Below are 15,017 nucleotides of genomic sequence, written 5' to 3'. Positions count from 1 at the left end.
TCAAAAAAAGGAAAATATGAAAGCACATCCTCTCGATTTTAGACCCAGCACTCAGATATTCTGCTGACCTGCAGCAGGGTATAATGAGAGAGCAATGTCATTTCCCAGAGATGCTTTCACATTGCGCCCTGATGAGATCAGAAGCAGTTGCCGTAGGATTTGCAGTTTCCCATAGTGCTGGGACATGTGAGGTATCCTAGTAAATCAATGAAGAAAATAAAGCAAAGCTCATGTCTTTTATTATTACTTTAAAATTACAGTAACACATAAAGCAATATACAGAGCTGCTTATAATGATAACATCTCAAAAAAATTTCCAAAGATTCCCAACAGGTACAGGGATAAGATAGTGCAGGAATATCAAGCAGAGGCTGTGAGGATAGAGAAGCTACAGAAAGATAGGTAAGCAGAGATTTGAGGGAGCAAGGTTCAGGAAAATGCAGAAAAATGGCTAACAGAGGATATGCAGCTGTGATAAACTGTGTATGACAGCAATGATTGTATTTATTATTATTTGATTTCTGCTTTACTAACAGCAGAAAGCAGGTACAAAACATTCAGCACAATAGTTATATACAATAGGGAAACCAGTAATTTTACCAAGATTACAACAAAATAGGAGCAATAATAATAAAACAAACCTCTCAACCCAAAAAAAGAGAACAATGCAGCTGGATTATAGTCCACACTATCTGGTATTTGCCTTGTTTATTAGCAGAATTTTATGGGATTCTCTTTTGGCAGAAAGTCAGATGGAATGAATTCTGCTGTATTTACTTGACATTTTGTAACTCAAAGAACACGTGAATTACTACACCGATCTCCAATCTAGCATTTCCTCTTTCCCTTTGCTCTTTAACTGGAGTGTCTTCTGTCCCTTCAGCTTGCCACATGAGAGAGAGAGACAGCAACTCCTTCTAAACATCTGATGCATATAGAATAAAGGACTGTATAATAATGTCTTGCCAGCAATTTGAACAATTTGTCACATGTAATCAAATGACCACATATTTTGCTTTTATGCACATTCATCTTAAAAGACGCATGCTTGCCAGTACCAATGGCTCTCCAGTTGTCTCATAATTGTATTTACTGTATATGGCCCTGGATGCTGCATTAGATTGTCTGTGGTACTACAGATTACTTTAAATTAACACTTGTGCTAAGGTCATCTGTGGGATTAGGTATAATCCTAGTTTTCAGCTCATTTCTATTTTACCTAATAAAAGAGACCTGCCTCCAAGTCAAGACTTCCAAATCTCAAGATCCATCTGTCACCGTTGCTGAAGACGAAGTTGAAATCAAGATCAAAGAGATTCTGGATGTTCGTAACAGAGGCAAGAATTTTGTATACCTTCTAATTTGGGAAGGCTTCGGCCCCAATTTGATCACTTGGGAGCCACAGACCAATATCTTGGATAAAGAGATGCTTCATCACTTCCACCTTGCGCATCCTTTGAAACCTAAGCCTGGTACCCGAAGAGGAGATCGCCTTTTGAAGGGGGGTACTGTTGCATTCGTGGCTGCTCTACACCCTCACTCCACCCTCTCTGCCTCTGTGGCGACTCCCTCCGGGTCTGATGGACGGCTTGCTGCTGCAGTGTCTCCATGCCGCTTCTCCCCGGCATCCCCGGACCGGCTCGACGCTGCGGATCCGCCATGTTCCTGATGACATAGGTCGCGCGTGCGCACGCTCCGAAGTATGTACCAGCAAGGGCGCGAACCTCAGGGGCATCCCCCTGTATTGAAGTCATCCGCTTCCAATATAAAAGGTCTTCACTTTCACTTACGATTTGAGTTAGCAAGAGATTCGTTCCAAGCTACTCTGCCTCCTCCAGGAACCAGGTACTCGCTCCTCAAGGACCTAACTCTTTCCAGCTACTGAGCCTCTTTAAGAATCTATGTGAGATTGTCATCTACTACTGGCTATGAATACAGCATACCCTGTCTACTCACTATCTATAGTCTCTCCACAGCTCAGCAACCCTGGGATCACAGTTCCGGTATCTGAGGGACTTCAGCCCTGCCGGGCATATCAGCTCACTACTGCCACCTCTGGTGGTTCTACTAACCTGCCTAATAAAAGAACTATCCGTGTCTGTCTTCATACCCAAGCCTAGTCAGTGGTCCCTCTCAGGATACCCTCCTGGGGGCGCTGTCATCTGCCATCAGCCCAAGGATTCACCTATTTACATTCCTTTCCAGCTGAGTACCCTCTCTAGCACTCCGCTGGTACAGATTGCCAACTCAGCAGTCTATATCATAACAAGATTGCTAGCTCCGCCTACAGAGCATATTAGATTGCTAAACTCCTCCCACTTCAGGAGCTAATTCCTAACAGATCGCTAACTCCCATCTGCTTGCTTCTCCCATCAGCATAACAGATTCTAACAGATTGCTAACTACCATCTGCTTGCTCCTCCCATCAGCATAGCAGATTATAACAAGGAGAAGTCCATTACCTGCTATTAATTAAGTTGACTTAGAGACTAGCCATTCCTTTTATTAGCAACAGTAGCATGGGATAGACTTAGTTTTTGGGTACTTGCCAGGTTCTTATGGCCTGGATTGGCTACTGTTGGAAACAGTAGCCTTGGTCTGACCCAGTATGGCATGTTCTTCTTATGTTCGTCTCTCCATTCCTGGTGGTACCCTTCAGACTGATCTCACAGTCCTGACCTTTTGCCTGTTCTTGACTACTCTGATCGCTGCCTGACCTGACCTCTGCCTGGCTGATCATTCTATGCAAAGACCCTGGCATTGATTCTCGCTATACATTTGGACACTTTATTCTGGCCTCCTGCAATCTCTGGACTTCCTTACTTGAACACTGACCGTGCACCCTTGTTCATAGTGGGCACTCCCTTGAACTTTCTCTCTAGGAGACTCTGCGAGGCCTACCTAAGACCAGGCGGCCCTGGTAACCAAGGGCTCAACCTGAGGGAACCCCGGGTTGCTAATGGTGAAGCTCTAGCTAGCCTTGTCTCCTCCTGTGCTCCGCCTACTGATGGCAGGCGCTCTCCAGGTCCGACCGGAGGACCGTACCAATCCTGCACCAGGCCAAGGGTCCACTCCCAGTGCAACAGATTTCCAAGGCTATGGACTCGGCAGAGTCTCCTGCCTTGCAGGCCATCCCTGGCCTAACAGCTCATGTCTGAAATCAACAGCAAACTCTAGAAGCACTGACTTCATCTGTGGAGAGACTACGGTCTCAACTCGAGAACTCTCTTAAGATCAGCTCGAGGGGCTGGGTCCAACCCGTGCCCTCACGGGCATCTCTGGCCCTTCCTGCTCCACCTCGCTTCAATGGAGATCCACGCCTCTGTCGAGGTTTCCTCAACCAATGCTTTATGCAGTTCCCCCTTCAGCCTGAACTGTTTCCAAGCGAAAATACAAAGATCACTTTCACGCCTTGAGGGAAAGGCCCTGGCATGGGCTTCCCCACTTTGGGAACATTCGGATGACATTCTCCGTCATCTTTCTCACTTCATCGCAGTCTTCAAATGAACCTTCCAGGTCCCCAGCCGACAGGCGGTTGCGGGTCATCAGCTTCTCCATCTCCGGCAAAGTTCACATTCACTCAATGAATTCACGGTAGAATTCAGGATCCTCACCACAGAACTGGGATGGCAAGAGCACTGCCTACGGGCAATCTATCTGGATGGCTTATCTCCTGCCCTCAAAGATGAGCTAGCCGCTCGCGAGATTCCCACATCTCTAGATGACATCATCTCCTTGCCTATCCCCTTCCCGCTCATCCTATTCCTTCCCCCCTCCCTATCTTTACTCCTGTTCCTGTCCCTACTTCTAATCCTCCTCCTTCGGCAGCACTGCTGCCCTTGTCCTCACTCCTTCTCTCCTCCATTCGTCCCTCCTCTACCTCCTCATCTCATGCCTCTCCTTTCTTCTCTTCCCCTGCCTCTCATGTTCCATCCTCTCCACTCCTCAACAAAACCACTTCTCCTCTGCCTCACCACCACACCTCACCACTCCGCCTCACCACTCCTCCTCTGCCTCACCACCATACCTCATCACTCTGCCTCACCATCAATTCTCACTCAAACATGAAGACAATAGACAAACAGGACAAACAAAAACTTTGACGCACACAGGTCAAGACAACAGACAAAGGGAAAGTGAAACATAAGAAACAAGCCACAGGACACTTCACTTAGAACTCGTTAAATTCATCCAACCAACTACCAACTCATTTACTCTTCTTTCCTCTCTCCAAATGTCTGATACACCCTCAAAGAGGCAGCTGCAGGAAGCCGATATATATAAACCAGAAAAATAATGCGCCATGCATAAATCAATGCGCGCCACGTAAAATGACATGCGATACGCTGACAAAACGTGCAACTTGCTGATGCTATGTGCGACGAGCTGATGATATGCGCAATACTATAATTTCCTATGCGATGTGATATATAGGAAATGATCCTAACCACGCCCATTTTTTTAGCGCAGGCACTATTTTTGCTATATTTATAGCAATTTGATGAATCTAGACCTTAGTTGGATAAGTCTGAATATCGCCATTGATCCATCTAAATTAGCCGGAGACGTAGCCACATCCTGGAATGTTCTATTCCACCCTTCACTTAGATGGATAACTATTTAGTCGAATAATACAGCTAAGAAGTGGCCGCTGAACGCAACTGAATATTCAAACCCCGCCAATAAATCAGATAAGTCTGAACTTATCCGGCTAAGTGGCGCTGAATATTGGGCCCATCATTTTTTACATCACGATCTACTCTTAATAAAAGCAGGGCTATCTTATCCACTTAAAACCTGTGGCTCTTCTTTCAACTATGATGGAGAAAAAGAAATCAGCCAAAGTGAAGAACAAGGCTCTCTTTCTAGAAAGAGCAACAGCCTGCTAGACTGTGCAGGAACAGAGCAGAAAAACAAAAAAAAGCCAAACAGATTAAAGTGAAAAAAATGGTGTCTCATGAGGAATCTTCACAACTAAATGATCAGAGCACCGCAGGACCTGTCCTATTCACTCTGGGGCCGATACAGTATGATGCGCGTAAAAATGTGCATCCAAACTAGGCGCCCATTTTTTTAGTGTGTACACAGCTATGTCTCCTGGGTGACCGATTTAATATGTAATTGAGATGCTACGCTAAACGGAACCTTGGCATTGGATGCCCAGGAGATGTGGTTGTGCGTGGGTTAGGCAAACGGACGCTTGTAAATCGAATGTCTTTTTTTCCTAACCTGACCGCCATCAAGACTTTTTTTTTCCTGATGCTGCCTTATGTGGTTTCTCCTACTTAGTATCGCAATTATATTAAGTAGGAGGAGCCACAGAAAAGCAGAATTTTTGGCTTTTTTGTGGAGACTCGCAGCGCGTGAAGACTTAACGCCAGCTCAGTGGCTGGCATTAAGTTTGACATAGTAAAACGTGCAAATCGGGCGCTCAGTGATTTTTTTGCATTGGGGTAATAGCTAATAGCCTCAACTCCATGACATATACATGTGATGAGCGCTATTAGCTACATGCTGGTTTAGATGCATGTTTTGAACACGCTAATCCCATTATTGCATTGAGAGTTACTCTGGCACGTCCAAAATGCGCATCCAACCCGAGTCAAGCTATGCACTAGGCTGAGCACACTATATTGTATTGGCCCCTCTGTGAAAGAAAAAAAGACTGCAGGAACCTCACTCAGCCACTGAGCATATGCAGCACATCACACATGCCCCAAGGTGCTTAAAAGCATTTACTCAGAGCTATGGCACTTCCATCCTTGGTGCTGTCAGATGACATCACCTCACAAATTTGACTTTCTTTCCTCCTTTTCTATAGAGAATCAGATGTGACTGGAGAAAATATGAATTAAATTGTAAGCCTTCTCTAGGGCAGGGATCTTCCTTCTATACCTAAACTGTAACTTGCCTTGAGCGCAGGATTTGGAAAGGTGAGTAATTAAATCCGAAATCCAAGTGCCTCTGTATGTTTCCTCATCAGGATGGCTTTTCACAAACTAAGAACTTGAGAACTGTGAACTTTATTGCATTGGTGAAGTGAATTTTGTATTGAATACAAAGTGTGGATTAATCAGACAAGTTTGGAATTACTTTAGTATGAAAGAATTTATACTGGGGAAGATCAACAGATGGATTACTAAAATGTACTAATTCCCCAGTACAAACTAATTATCTGACGTCCAGTTTATCAAATACTGATCTAATAAACCCAAACCTGAATTTTTTCAGGTGCCCCCAAACAACAGGCCACATTAGCAATACAAAATATTTTCCTGCTGGGCAACAAGAAAAATACAAATACTTAAAACATAATTTGTTGAAACATGCTATTTTTCACCCATGTAGCAAAGCTGCTCATCTGTAACAGGTATTCTTCATAGACAGCTGGATAAAATAGCCACACAAGTGGATGATGTCCTTCTGCAAGTGCTAGGACAGAAAAGCTTTCTCAGAGCTATGAAAAAATAAGAAGGTTCTCTTGGAACTTCGGCTGCCATTGAGCCTCTCTCATTTGGAAATGCACATCAGGTGTGAAACATAAGAAATGTCATGCTGGGTCAGATAAAAGTTCCATCAAATCCAGCAACCTGGCTCTGACAGTGGCCAAGTAACTGGCAGGATCCCAAAGAATAGATCCTGTCCTTCTTGCCCATAACTAGGGAAAAGCAGTGGCTTTCCCAATTCTACATTGGTAATGGTTTATGAATTTTTTCTTCCAGGACATGAACTATTGCTGCCATATGGCCTAACATCTTCATGAAAAGTCAGCAGGAGCTTGATATCATTTTATGATGTTCAGGATTACTTTGGACAATTTGTCTGCCCTCTGCTGAGGCAGAAATATTTTTTCCTTCAGTGTGTCTACATGTGGTCCTATGAAGTCTATTACAGGAGACAGAGTCATGTTGGATTTGGGGAAATTGATAAGAAAACCTAGGGTTTGAAGACTGCCAAGAAGGTTTTTCTGAGCTCTGAGAGAATTTTTCCATACTGGCACCATCAGGATGATGTTACCCATTTGTGTGGCTGATTTTGTCCTGAATGTCCACAGAAAAAACACACTATTGTCTGTAATTTGGAGACAATTTTTTGATTATTTGTATTAAAATTACAATCTAGTCTGACAGCCACACTTTACTTTTGCAGTTGGCTTCATAGAAAAGGATACACCATATCTGGCTGGTTAGATTGGGTTTTTGTCCTCTCCTGTAAACTTTCTAGCAGTGTTTGAACGATTGTCCTGTCTTCTGGTTCAAGGCCATCTATACCATTCTGCAGCTGAAAAAAGAATCAGAATTTTTTTTTTTAAATCCTAAATTACTAAGAAAAAAAAAAAGAGTTAACAATTCATTTGATTCAATTAATAGTTTTTATAACTGAAGAGATTCAGACCACTGCCTCACAGCTATTCATTAACCTAATATGCTTTCATAAAGGCTGACCTCAAAGCAGATATGCCAATACTTGATTTCTAACTGGATGAAGGTTCTCACTGATTGTCCTTCACAGTTCCTCTGATTTGGCTTGCAAATGGGATTTTATTTTTATGTCTGTCAACTTCTATTCTATTCTCCCACTGGTCTAAAGCACAAGGTTAGCATCATTTTTCTGCTGGCTAGAGACCTAGGCAGCATACCAATTTCGCAATTTTCTTCATGCTGCCTGCTGACTTTGCTGTCTTAGTTGGGAAGCTCCCAAAGTCACATAAAGTGTAAAACATTAAACACATTTTCAGCCATGATTCTCCTGCTGCTTTGTGTGACGAATCCTTATTTTTCGGTATTTAAAACTAACATGGAGACTCAGAAAATGTCTAAGGAAGAGGCCAAGCACTTAATTTCTGCTCTCTGGGCGGATCAGTCAATAAAACTCAAAAGATGTATTAAAAGAAGGAAAATCAGCTTTCAAGTGCAGAAGAAATGGCTTTCACCACACTTTGTCCTGAGGCTGTTAAGGATGTTATGGATAAGCTTACAGCAAAAATTCACAGTACACTTGATAATTGTTTAAAAATAATGGTGGACAAGTAGCCCAATTAGTTTTGATGTTGGTGAGATAGTAGCTCACATGGATGATATAGAAGAGCATATCATGTAGCTTGAAAGCTCCTTAACAGTAGACTGTCAAAAAGCTTGCGAGGAATCATAAGTTTTTGTCAATGTGCTATTTTTAATATTAGTTATTCAGTATGTGATTATACCAGTTATTGATATTAGGCCGTCCCTGAATTCAGGGACAATGGGTTAAATGCACTGATATTCAGTGTTATCTGGCTAAGGCCATGATTCATCAAACTATCACATGATAGGAAGAAGGGCATGTTTTATGGTAATAGGTTATTTATTGCAAAGTGCACTATCTTAGCACTTCACATATGTATTACTGTAGAGTGTGATAACTTTTTCACACTTTGTGGTACATGCCACAATGAGAGAGAGAGAGAGAGAAAGAGAGAGAGGTAGAGAGTCCATCAACCTAGCTTGATGGACTCTCTACCTGTTTAACCCAGGTATAGAGTCCATCAAGCTAGGTTGAGAGACCATTGTACAAATCTCATCTTTGGGTGAGTTTCCTCACTCCGAAGGACATCAAATCTTCTCAAGAGTGCACTGTTCTGTTCGTACATCTCACTCTGCATGTCAAAGTGGCCCCTAACCCCTACACTAATACCTAAACCTCACCTCGAGTAACTAAGTGGGCCTCCTATAGAGGTATAAATACCTAACTACTATAAGTTGCACAGCTTAACACAAATGAAAAAGGTATAGTTATTTCCCACATTAAAACTGTTCAATATGGCATTGCAAAGCCAGCCTACTTGGCCAGAAATTGTGCCCCAAACTCCACCCATTTTCTAAAATTAGTATCACACCATGCGTTAAGGTGTTTTTTGCATGGAAAATAACCCCTAAGTATTTTTTTTTTTTTTTTTTTATTTAGCATTTGTTTATATACCGAGGTACAGCTAACAATGCCTTCACTCCGGTTTACATTACAACGAACCAGTTACATTTAAATTCATAACATTAAAACAGATAGAAACAGAGTATTAACTTAGTAAAAGTTAACAAGTACATTGAACAATAGATAAGAATGTATGCAGTTCTTGAAGTTGACGGTTGAAGCCGTTAAAGAGAAAGAAGGTTTCTGCAAGTCGGGCGAGAGTCAGAAGGATTGTTGGAATAAAAAGGGGGCGAGAGGTGGATATGAAAAAGGATTTATGCTCTGTTATCATTGGGTGAACAGTCATTGTAAGACTGTGAGAGTAGCCATTCTTTAAGTTCCTTTTTAAAGGATTTAAGATTTTCTTGTGAATTGAGGTGTAGAGGTAAAGAGTTCCATAATTTTGGGCCGACTATAGAAATGGCTCTATTTCTGGTGGAGGAAAGTTTGGCTTGTGGTAATGAAGGGACATCCAGCTGAATTTTATATGTAGATCTTGTTGTACGTGATGGTTTATGCAGATGTATAATGTTGTCCAGGGCAGTGAAGTCTGCTTTGTGAATTGTCTTATGTAGAATTGTGATGACTTTGTACTCTATTCTTTTTTTAACAGAGAGCCACTGTAGGTTGTGGAGTACTGGGGATATATGGTCGGATTTTCTTTTACCAGTCAGGTAGATAAGTCTGGATGTAGAGAGCAGATTTAAACTTATCTGGATAACTATAAACCAAGCTAGGTACTATATATTCAGCAGGACTTGTTTTCTGCTGGGATGATCTTTTGGGGATGTGGCTAGAACATGACTGGGTGGTGTTTCTTTTGTTTTATATTCTTACTTCTCTTTGGTCTTCATCCTGTCATGTTTTTTTTGTTTTGTTTTTATCCGTTGCTGTTGTTTATGAAGATGTGGGGGTTTTATCATTTTGGCTTTGCAGACTTGTATGCCTTTTGGGTTTTTTTTTAACAAGTTAATATAGTGTTCCCCAACTCTCTCCTGGAGACACACCTAACCAGTCAGGTTTTCAGGATATCCATAACAAATATTCATAAATTAGATTTGCATACATTGGAGACCTAGGTATGCAAATCTATCTCATGCATATTCATTGTAGAATTCCTGAAACCGTGACTGGTTAGGTGTGCCTCCAGGAGAGGGTTGGGAAACACTGAGGTAATACAATGGCCATGAGGGAGGTTGAAGGGGGTGGCCTGAGTTTAATGAGGGAAATTCTGTGTTTGGAAGTATGTGTGTTTAGGGGTAGTTGGGAAATAAATAAAAAAGTTACAAATAGTGCAGTAATGATGGGGGTGAGATGTGTTACACCAGTGGTCTTTGACGGCTTCGCCCTGCTTACCTCTCACTACTTGCGGCTTCTCCCGCTCACCTTGGACTACTAGCTGCCATGGCGTCTGTTTGCCATCCTCTCCGGCATCCCTGGACCGGCTTTGGTGCTGCCTCCCGCCATGCTCCTCCAAGGTACCTTAGGGCGCGCGCGTGCACGCCGCCTCATCTTTATTTCCATGTTGGTGCGAAGCTCAGGGGCGTCCCCCTGATATGACGTCATGCTGCCCGGATATTTAAGCCTATAGTATGTGCTAGCTCATCGAGTTAGCAACGGTAATTCTACGGGTGGGATTCGCTCTCCGTACCGAAGCTGCTCTGCCACTCCAGTGCTATCTGGAACTCTTACATCCTTCGGGGTTGTTAACGGGGTACCCGCTCCTCGGGAGCCTCTTCTGCTTCTTTCAGGTGCTATTAGGAAACCGGTACTCGCTCCTCGAGGGCCCATGTTCCCTGAGTCGCTGCCTGCATCTTCAAACCTTTCTACTTGGAAGACTTCATGAACAATTTCCTTTTGTGAGTACAACTACCATCTGTTCCACAGTACTGCTTCACTGGAACCAGGTACTCGCTCCTTGAGGGCCTGCCCTCTGTTCCGGTGCCAGACCTCTCGTCTAGTGGAATCTCTGTTACTGCTACATGAGTACAATACAACTGAGTCTCTCTGCTCTAAGGGATCAGGGACTCGCTCCTCGAGGGCCTGCTCTCCCTGTCTCGGAGATTCTCCTAATTCTACCTGGGACTCTGAATGCTTTTCATTGGGTACTCAGAACTCTCAGTCTCTTTCCAGTACAGCACAGCCTAGCAGAAGATTCGCTGTTCCAGCATTCTGTGCAAGACCTGCCCAGCCGGGCTCAACATCCACTACTCACTACTGCCACCTCTGGTGGTTTCCAAAACTGTTTAATAAAAGATTCAAATCTGTGTTTGTGTGTCCAGAGTCTAGCCTGACACTGTGGTCCTTCACGAGACTGTCCCCCGTGGGCGTGGTCAGCTGCCATAGTGCCCAAAGATCCACCCAAACATCAATAACCCTAACAACCAGTAAGTGGAAGAAACTTGAAGGATAAAAACTCAAAATTAATTGCAAAAGACACACCAGTTTTTATGTTGTCTTGGGACAGTATGCAGAGCATGAACAGCATCATATCCATATTGATGTATATACAAGAGCAGAAAATGTCATAAACCTAAACTATATAGGATACTGGCTTAAATCATATAAATGTTGAAGTGGTGGGCAATTTGCATATTAAGCAATTGGGAGGGACAATATTTTCTCTGCAACCCAAGGATGATGGTAATAAGATTGTGTAACAGGGAAGAAAGCATAGGGTAAGCTGTGGGTGGTTGTTAGTGTTATACCTGATGTGCACTTGTGTTGTGGGAATGAATAACAGGGTGGTAATTTTGGATTCCAGGTCCCGATAGTTCCACCTGGAAAGGTACTGCTGGGGGAAAGTTATGTGCAATATGCTAGCCTATTGATGGGAGATAATAGTGCTAGCAGTCCTAGGGGGTCCCAGAGGTAGTGGGATACCAGGGGGTTTAGAAACAGGGGGATAAAGGTAGGATTAGGAGGGAGAATAAGAATATTCTGCTTGTTCAAATGCACTCAAGTTTTCTTTCAGATGTTCTCTTTTTTCACAAATTTGTGATCATGTGACAATCATGATATGGGGAAGGCAAATTAATTGTTGTTGAATAGGGGATGTTTTTAATCTGTTAGTTCTAGTTTGGGTTGGATTGTTAGGTAAGGGGGGAATTAAAAGATAGGCATATAGAGATTGACTTTCTAGAATTAAATGGTCATAGATTGGGCAAGGCCTCTTGTATTTCTGGAACAGAGTCAGTTCCCAGATGAGGTTGAGAGTATTTAAAAAGCTAAGTTATTTACCTTTAACAAGTGTTCTCTGTAGTCAGTAGGACAAATCAGTCACTCAAGTAGGTAACATCTTCTGATGGCATTGGCCTGGATATGCTCTCAGAGCTCAGAAAAAAAACCTGAGCATGCACAAGAGTTCCTGTTCACTGCCCTGTGCAAGTCTCCTCAGTCTTTTCATATCATCTCTTTGGGGAGACGGGTGGTATTGTGTGGCTGATTTGTTCTGTTGTCTATGAACACCTCTTACAGGTAAGCAACTTTACATTCTCAGTGGACAAGCAGGACAAAATGCAGCCACACAAATGGAGATTCCTTAGCTGAGGGTTGCTTAATTTTTAGATGTTGATTGATACACCCATATATGTAAGCAACCTGGAGCATATTGGAAGATGGGAAAATTGAAGTATTTATTTGAGTAGATTCTAGAAAACTGCTTGGCCAAAGACACTGCCCCTTCAAGATTCCTGTTTGAGACAATAGTGCTTGGCAAAGGCATGAAAGGAGGACTCCTGTTACGAGCGCGCGTGGGCGCGGTCGTCTCGAGCTGGTGGTGAGCCCTTGGGCCACGGCGAAAGCTAGGGAGGAGCCCCAGCCACACCGTGGGAGGTGAGCTGGGCAGGCATGGTGAGCCAGGCGGGTACAGAAACAGGCACAGAGTCTGACCCTCAGCCGGACCTGCACGCCCATGGTAGCCAACACTGGGAAGTTGACTGATGAACGGTCCTCCGACTGTTCCCGGCCCTTTCGGACCTGCCGCTGGGTACGGCAATGGGCGGCAGGCCGGACAGAGGCGAGGGCAGACAGAGTCCTTACACTGAAGACATCGTAGACAAGGCAGGTGCAAACAACGAAGATGAGGGCTGGAAGGAAGACATGGCACTGTCCATCAGGGCGCCCTACTCAGCCCACCCGTGGGACTGAGTCGCGGACCACCCCGTCCCAGACGCGCCCTACACTGCCCAGGAAGGCTGGTCGCGGACCACGCTGAGGAAAGGAGGGTGCACCAGGAAAGGTCCAGTCGAGAAGGAACTCCGATGCCGGGACCAATGACATCCGAAGCCCCGTCGGCTGGCAGGAACAGAAGCTCAAGAGCCCGGGGGACAAATCCCTCCTGTTGGCCACGCCAGGGCCCAACAGGCCAGAAGGCTCTGGAGCCAGACGAGGACATCAAGGAAGAGCAGGAACTGGATCAGACATCAGGTAACACATCAAGACAGACATCAGTAACATCAGGTAGCAGACATCAAAACAGGACATCAAGGCAGAGACACTGGACAGGGACCCATCAAGGCATAGGCGATCACGGAGGACCTGGATCGGCAAGGTTACAGACAACTGTAGAGCCCGATCCAGAGGCCAGTTGCAAATGACAAGGAAGTCCTTATATACTGGAGGTAGAAGGCAACTCCCTGGGAGGAGCTTGCCAGGACCGCCCACCGCTGGCCCTATAAATAAGGAGGAGAGCTGCGGGCCGGCCCCTAGGAGAAGGGCGTCGCCAAACAGGAAGTCCAAACGCTGGCATGCAAGCCACAGGCACAGCTAGGCCTCTCAGGCCCTGGAGCAAGTCCCGGAAGGAACACAGGCGAGGCCCTGGCTTCAGAGCGGCCTCCGGGAGGAAGGTGAGAGACCACCTGTAGCGCAGCAACAGGGGGGATCGTAACAACTCCTTTGCTGCTTTGCAGATATCTTGTACTGGGACTGACTGAAGCTCGAACGTGATGAGCTTTAATCTTTTTGGGGAGATATATCCCTTTGCCCTATAACAGAATGAGATGCAGTCTAACAACCATGATGACAGGGTGTGGTTTCCTACCGGTTTGCCATGTCTACCTGGATCCAGTGAGATGAATAACTGGGAAGCTTTTCTAAGTAGCTTTGTTCTTTCTAGATAAAAAATACAAAGCTTTTCTACAGTCTAATATATGTTTTTCTTTGTTGGAGTGCACCTTTGGGAAGAACATAAGCAGTACTATGAATTGATTTAAATGGAAAGGGAAAACCATTTTTAGCATAAATTTCAGGTGAGTTTGTAACATTATTTTGTTTTTGAAGATTTGTAAAAAAGTAGGCTCAACCACTAATGCCTAAAGCTCATTTACTCTTTCAGGTGAGGTGATTGCTATGAGAAATAGTGTATTCCATGAATGATACTTGATTTCATTGTATGCCATAGGCTCAAAGGATGGTTTCATTAGAGCAGACAAGACCAAGTTTAGATCCCCTGCATTGGAGTTTCTTTTATAAATGGATGCAAATTGTTGTTGAGGCCTTTTATAAATGTTTCTGTTATTGGATTCTTGAAGCTGGGAACTCTTCTGATGGTTGATAGTATGCTGTAATAGCAATTAAATGTAAGGATGCAAAGCTACCATTACAGTAGAAAAAATGGATAAGCCTTGCCCTTCATTTGTTGCAAAGGCTTAGGCTATATTCTCTCCCTGATAACCAATCTGCTCTGATGCTGCTGTTGTTGCTGCTGAAGATGAGGCATGGGTAAGGATACTAATAATGTCTTCTCCTGGAATTGAAGTATTGTAATGTTTTCTGTAGGACTGATGCTGACCTTTCTTAGAAGCAGAGGGCTTCTAAGGAGTTGTAGCTACTGAGAGGGTGAGGAGAGTAGCACAGTGATCCTTATAGATATCCACTGTTTCTTTTACCTTTTCTCTAAAGAAATTGTATCCTTTGCATGGACCATCTGCAAGCTTATCATTGGCATCTTCATGGAGAACTGAGGCATACAGCCAAGTTAGTCTTCTGGCTCCAATAGCTACTGCAGAAGTTCTAGAAAAAGTATTATAAGCATCATAGGCCAACCTGATAAGTTGTTTACCACATTCTTC

At 43.9% G+C, this 15,017-nt stretch overlaps 1 long non-coding RNA gene across 1 annotated transcript in view; it reads right to left on the bottom strand.

Annotated features, from left to right (window-relative positions):
- Positions 1-649: 649 nt before the first annotated feature.
- Positions 650-15,017, bottom strand: part of LOC115086155 — a 36,497-nt gene continuing 22,129 nt past the window's right edge. Inside the window, exons 2-3 of the long non-coding RNA XR_003855113.1 lie at positions 7,172-7,281; positions 650-925 (exon numbers count right to left, since the gene is read on the bottom strand). This is a non-coding gene — a long non-coding RNA (uncharacterized LOC115086155). The remainder of the gene's footprint in view (positions 926-7,171; positions 7,282-15,017) is intronic.

Source organism: Rhinatrema bivittatum, chromosome 2, assembly GCF_901001135.1.
Source record: "Rhinatrema bivittatum chromosome 2, aRhiBiv1.1, whole genome shotgun sequence".
Lineage (NCBI taxonomy): Eukaryota > Metazoa > Chordata > Amphibia > Gymnophiona > Rhinatrematidae > Rhinatrema > Rhinatrema bivittatum.
The sequence above is the reverse complement of the archived record's forward strand: the minus strand, read 5'-3'. Positions and strand labels throughout refer to the sequence as shown.